The 6516-nt window shown below is 43.1% G+C and overlaps 1 long non-coding RNA gene across 1 annotated transcript; it reads left to right on the top strand.

Annotated features, from left to right (window-relative positions):
- LOC146445408 (uncharacterized) lies at nucleotides 1-2424 on the top strand. Its single transcript, XR_014854916.1, has 3 exons — nucleotides 1-138; nucleotides 992-1128; nucleotides 1790-2424. It is a non-coding gene; the product is annotated as an uncharacterized LOC146445408 (long non-coding RNA).
- The last annotated feature ends 4092 nt before the right edge of the window (nucleotides 2425-6516 follow it).

Raw genomic sequence — 6516 nt, 5'->3', positions numbered from 1 at the left:
CTGCTGTTGGGAGCAGGAACCCCCTGCTTGAGAGTCAGGGGGTACACACCACAAAGTAACCTATGGTTATACCTGCATGACCACAGAGAGGACATGAAGAAATGGGATGGAAAACCCACCTCTGCCCTGGCAGCACAGGTAGGTGAGCTGATGGGAAGAACAACCAGCGCAGGAAATGCTTCAAGGATAAACCTCTTTCCAGTTTCCTGCAAGTGAGTCCCCAGACACAATGGGAGGGCTGATGCTACTTCTGATCCTCTTGACGGAACTTCCATTTCATGTTTACAAGAAGTCAGCAAGGAGTACCATGATCAGAACTAGAGTGGCCCTGTCTCCTGCTAGGTGCAGGAAAGGGACAATCAGATCTATTGGACTGTGTGGCTATGATGGCCTGGTACAGATATAAGGCTTTAATTGTCACTGGTGCACATTGAGATCTGATGCCATTGAGATGTGTAGGGGCAGAATCTGTATTTCTGGGATGATGGCGATCCCAACAGGGGCTGTCCTGGAATCTGAAGTGAGCCTGACTGGGAACAAATGGCAGAATCACCCCATTGTGACTGACCCAGAGGCCCTGGACATCCTGGGCGTAGATTACCTCAGGAGAGGGTATTTCAAGGATCCAAAAAGACATCATTGGGATTTTGGGATAGCTGCTGTGGACACAGGAAATTAAACAGCTACAGCTCACACAGAAAAATGTGCCAGCAAAGAAGCAATTGCTGGACTGCCCCTTCTCCTCACTGCTTATCAGTGCACCACAAACACTGGGGTATGCACTGTTCTTGCCAGCTGTATGTAGGGTCACATACTCCTACAGTCTGATGAGTCCACCTGCCAATTTGAAATCTTCAAAATCCCCCAAAATAAGGTCCTAGAACAAAAAGACAGGCTGGGCATCACCTTCCACTCACAGTCTGTGCACACCCCGGTGCTATTCAGTTTCCTTCTCGGCTTTATGTACCATCCCATTCTTTACCTCTCACAGAGCCAAGATCCCAAACACTTTACTAACTGCTCGCACACTAACAGTGCCATGACGAAAACCTTGTGGTGTCTTTCACCTTCCCCCTGTCGCAGTTGCTCGGCTCCACGCGATGGCGGCAGAGTGTAGTTGCAAAAGAGGTAAATGTGTCCTGATTCTCTCTAGGGAACACAGAGTGCAGATCCCAAGTTGAAATTGTCAGTACTGGCAAAAAGCTATGTGCCAGGACAGAAAAGTTTATCTGGCCTTCAGATTCCATTTGCAACCCTTAATTCATATCATGCTCTAGTAGCATTCACCTTCCTCTTGTGGCTGGTAAACTGCTCTTCCATGGGAAGGAAAACCTGGCGATCCAGTTTTTAAGTGCCGACCATAGGCTGCCCACTGGAGGTGAAGGCCAGCAACAGCTTTCTAGCCTAGCACCTTTTGTATTGGAGCAATCCTTGGGCATACTCAGTTTTTGAGCTCAACCTGAAATTTCCAAAGTGGGGTACAGAAAGTGAGTGACAGACCATTACTTCGGAAATAAAGATCATAGTGCCAGTGTCACTGATGCAGATCACAAGCTACCAAGGGGAGGTAAAGGCCAGCTGGAACTTTCTGTCCTCTAACATTTTTTGTGAGAAACCCCTGGATGCATTGGATATTGGAGGAGGTATCCAAGTTTCATTTGTTGGGTCCTGAAAGAGGATAGCAGTTCTTTTACGTGGAAAGGCAAGCACCTTGACCACGTGTTTCAGTAGGAGACAATAACTTACCCAGGGGAGGTAAAGACCAGCAATGCTTCTCTTTCCTTTGCAGCTTGGATCCATTTGTAAGAGCTAGTGCCCTGAATGTGAATCACATTACCTTTCCTTGTGAATGTAAACAAGCTGGTCCTGCAGATGATCGTTTGCCCAGTGGAGGTAAAGACCCATCTGTCCTGGTATCTTTTTCTCTTAGGTCAGTCCTAGGACATATTGCATTTATTGGAGTGGTAAGCAAATATTGGCTGTAAGCTCCGGAAAGAAGATAGCAGTGCTTTTATCTAAGAAAGAAAGCAGTGTGTCCCAGTGTGGCAGTTGCAGATGAGAGGCTGCCTTACACAGATAAAGGCCAGCAATTGCTTTCTGTCCTGGAACCTCTTGTGTGGAATCATTCACTGGATGTATTTGATTGAGCAGTGGTATCCAAATTCGGAAGAGTGAGAGAGAGAGGGGGTGAAACAACCTTCCTGGGAAAGGAGAGCACCTTGCCCCAGTGTTGTTTGTATAGATGATAGGCTGCCCAGGTGAGGTAAACAGCAACAAAACCTTTCTTTTGTGGGACTTTTTTTGGTGAGAGTAATCCTGTGCCCTATTCAGTTTTGACAATTGAATTTAGATTTTGGATGTGCCCTCCAAAAAGTGAATGGTAGTACCTTTCCTTGTAAAGGAAAGCATATAGCCTCAGTGTTGTTGAAGTCAATAGGCTGCCCAGGAGAGCTGAAAGCCAGTTTGTTCTCCTGGGGCCTCAGTTTTGGGACCTATTCAGATTTGAAGGTTGTATTTCAGTTTTGGATATGGGCTCCAGAAAGTGGATGAGACTGAGGCAGGAAAGCACTAAGCCACAATATTGATGGAGCAGATGACAGGCTGCCAAGGAGAGGTAAGAACCAGTATCAGCTTTGTGTTCTGGCACCTTTTGTTTGGGAGTAATCTCTGGCTGTCTTTAATTACGGAGCTCAGATTCAGAATACCTTCGGAAAAGGTATTCTGAAATTTATGTGGCAGCACATTCACCTTTGTGAGGAAAGCACTTAGTCCCCGTGGTGGTGGTGCAGATGAGAGGCTGCCCAGAAGAGGTAAAGGCCAGCACAAGCTTTCTGTCCTGGCACGTTTTGCTTGGGGACACAACCCAGACTGATTCTCTTTTGGAGGTGGTTACCAAATAGGGGATGTTGTCATCTGAAGACTATGGGAGTAAACAATTTATTTTGATATATCTGGTTTGCTATCCTTGATCTTGCAGGACAAAGCAGTGGACAAATTCGCTCCAATGCTGAGACTGCTGTGCATGCCTTCCCAAAGAAAAGGAATTTCAGAATCCCACTTCTGGAATTTGCAGATGAGCACCAAAATTGAATATGTTCAAGATTTGCTCCCACACATAAACTTCCAGGAAAAAATGCTCTTGCTGGCCTTTAGTTCCCCTGACCAGTACTTTCTCTGCAGCACCAACACTGGAGTTAGTTATATTCTTTTCCTATGGAAAGTACTGTCATCCTTTTTCAGAAAACTAACTCTGTTGGGCTCCAAAACTGATTATATCCAGGGATTGCTCCCACACAGAAGGTTCCAGGACAGAAAGCTGTTGCTGGCCTTTACCTCCATCAGGCAGATGATCATCTAGAACACCCAGACTGTCAATATGTGCTTTCCTTCTCCAGGAAAGGTACTGCCATCCTCCTTCAGGAGTCTACTTACCCATTTTGCATACTACCTGCAGAATTGTGGAATGCATCCTGCAATTGCTCTCACACAAAATATGCCAGGACAGAAAATCCTTCCTAACCTTTACATCCCATGAACAGCCAGCATTGGGAGTATGTGCCTTCCTTTCCAAGGAAAGCTACTGCCATACTTTTTCAGAAGCCCCTCTCCTAACCTTGGATGCTAGCTCCAAAACTGAATACAACTGGGCATTGCTCCCATATGAAAGGTGCTAGAAGGGAAACCTATTGTTGGCTGTTACATTCCCTGGGCACCTCACATTTGCAACACCAGAAGTGGGATCAGGCTCTGTCCTTTCTATTGATAGGTATTGTCATTCTTTTCCAGAAGACCTGCTCTAAAAATTGGAGCCAGGCTCCAGTACATCCTGAATTCATTCAGGGACTGATCTCACACAAAAGCATCCAGGACAGAAAGTTGTTGCTGGCTTTTACCACCTCTGGGCAGCCTTTCATCCAAATCGTCAACACTGGGACTATGTGCATTCCCTCCCAAGGAAAGGTGCTGTCATCCTCTTTCAGGAGCCAAACACTGAAATGTGAAGCTGAGCTCCAAAACTGAACATGTCCAGGGATTGCTCCCACACAAAGGTTTCCATGAAAGTAAAGTACTCCTGGCTGTTAACTCTCCTGGGCATCTTATCCTCTGCACCACCAGTACTAGGGTTAGGTGCTTTCCTTCCCAAGGAAAGGCACCACCATCCTCTCTCAAGAGCCCACCACACATCACAGTATTTTCCTACCTCACCTGCAATGACAGCATGCATAAGAAAGTTTAATGCAAGAGATTAATTTGCCTTTACAAACCTAGAAACTCAGAGCTGCATAACAGTACATGAAAATGTGAAGAGTTCACAAAAGGAGTCACACACACACAAAACGTCACTTCTGAGGCCAACATAGACACTCTGCCTTTTAGGGCAGAGGCAGCGCCCAGTCCTGTCCTTAATGCACTACTAGAGATGGCCAGTGAGAGCTGGTTGGAACTGGCATATACCCTCTGATGGCACCTCTGAGAGCATACAAGCCTCAATACTTGTTTTATCTAATAGTCTCTATTGCTCTGAACCCAGAGGTCTGGCTACACTACACAGTTCATGTTAGTCTGGGACGTAGCAGAAGGGAAACACCTAAAGGACAAAGCCTGCAAAAGAACATCCCCACACACAGTTCTGTTGCTGCCCATAAGTCTGAGGTTTCCAACAAGTCAAGAGGCCACCTGTCTGATTTCAGTGCAAGAATTTGAAGTCTTTTGAGTTCACCACAAACCTGAAACAGTAGATTTTATAACTGAGAAGACGAAGACAAATTCTAGTATTCTGTATAACACAAAGCACAGATTTTCTTTCAGTCCTTCATCCACTATTTTGATTTGCATATAAAAGGCACGATCATTCTTGTAGAGGGAGGAAAAAAGAAAGGATGCAAGAGCACAGAAATTGCCAGTGTTAAAGTCCTTATAAAAGCCTATGAAACAATTCACAGGACAAATTTCCAACAAGAACAATGACAGGTTCATAGGCTTTTTGGGTAATATCTGGATAGATGCAGGTTAGCAAAGTTTCTTGATTTTATGGGTGAGCAGGACTGACTTACCTCAGAGACGAGAATAAGAGTCTGAAAATTAGATGTACCTTTAAACACATCTACATTCACACACCAGGTATGAAAAATGGACCAGCCCAACAGAGAGTTATCAGTGATATTCCCCAAACTCCCATGGTCTGCTGTTAATCCAAATCTGGGGAATCTGTGATTTCTGTTGGCTTTTATCCCTGCATCTCTCCCCTGGTTTTCAACCTTCTATTTTGTTAAGAGTAGTACGTCGTTCTACTTTGTTAAGAGTAGCACATAGTACACATAGTTGCTAGCTGATTATCCTGTATTCAAGTAAATGTTGTAAATATGGGTAGTTATAATTACAATGAGCACTTATGTAACTATACCAACCACTGGCATTGGAACATCTGCATTTAAATTACCTTTACATGCTGATTCAATACACCATTTTTCACTGCCATTTAAAAGTATCTGACAGGCCTGTAATAACTGCAACCTGATGAGAACCTGCAATCTGAAGAACTTTAGTAGATCCTGCATTAAAGCAAATTATATGTATCTTTAACAAGAGACAAAGTAACAAGAATGAAAACTCAGAATCTTTCTTATTTCCCAGATCATTACCTGAAAAAGTCTCAAGTGTTGCTAGGCTTACATGAAATGTATCTTCTGATTTATCACCACTGGGCTGAGAAATAAAATTGCAATATGATTTAGAACCTTTGAGTAGCTCTCATCACCAAATACTTTTAAATAAAATCATGCCAGTTCACCTGAGAGCTTGAGAATTATAGCCTTCAACAAGAATGAGGTTGAATATATACACATTCTGGGGTGCTGTTTTGATTACTGAGTGTCTTGTTTGTTCCCAAGTCTCTCCCATCTCCTCCTCTTTCACAGTAAATATGAAACAGTAGATTGAAGCAATTAGGAAACCTGGTTAAAGTATCATACTTTAAATACTCTGTAACTCTTACTAGACTTTTATATTATAACATCAAGAAAGCCTTAATGTTATTTCTCAAGTTAACAAAATATTCTCACCTAACTTACTTGCATTGCAGTATTATTCTTCCTTATTACTTATTTGATAACCATTTTTTAGGGTTTCTATTTTCAATTCTGACTTGACTCTGCCAATCATATGAAACAGCAGCTCTTCCACATGGCAAATTTAACCTTCAGTAGGTTGAGAAGAATATTAATGTATTTATGAATATGCAATTAAAAAAAAAAAAAGTCAATAGAGCAGATGCTACTGAGGAAATATCCTGAGCAGGTTAGTAGATACCCAACTTTGGTACAATTACCTCCCTGGATTATTAGGAGATTTCAGCTTTGTCTGAAGAATCCAAAGGTAGTGGTTTGGGCCTATTAAACTTATAAACCCCACAAACTACTTTGCTACCGTTTTCAGAACTGATTAAGTAGCACTACATAAATGAATAATGCACCAGTAGAGACTTTCACAGTAGAAGACATACAAAATAGAAAAGCC

The sequence above is a fragment of the Lichenostomus cassidix genome, chromosome 1 (assembly GCF_008360975.1).
Source record: "Lichenostomus cassidix isolate B80296 chromosome 1, HeHo_3.0, whole genome shotgun sequence".
Taxonomy (NCBI): Eukaryota; Metazoa; Chordata; class Aves; order Passeriformes; family Meliphagidae; genus Lichenostomus; species Lichenostomus cassidix.
The sequence above is the reverse complement of the archived record's forward strand: the minus strand, read 5'-3'. Positions and strand labels throughout refer to the sequence as shown.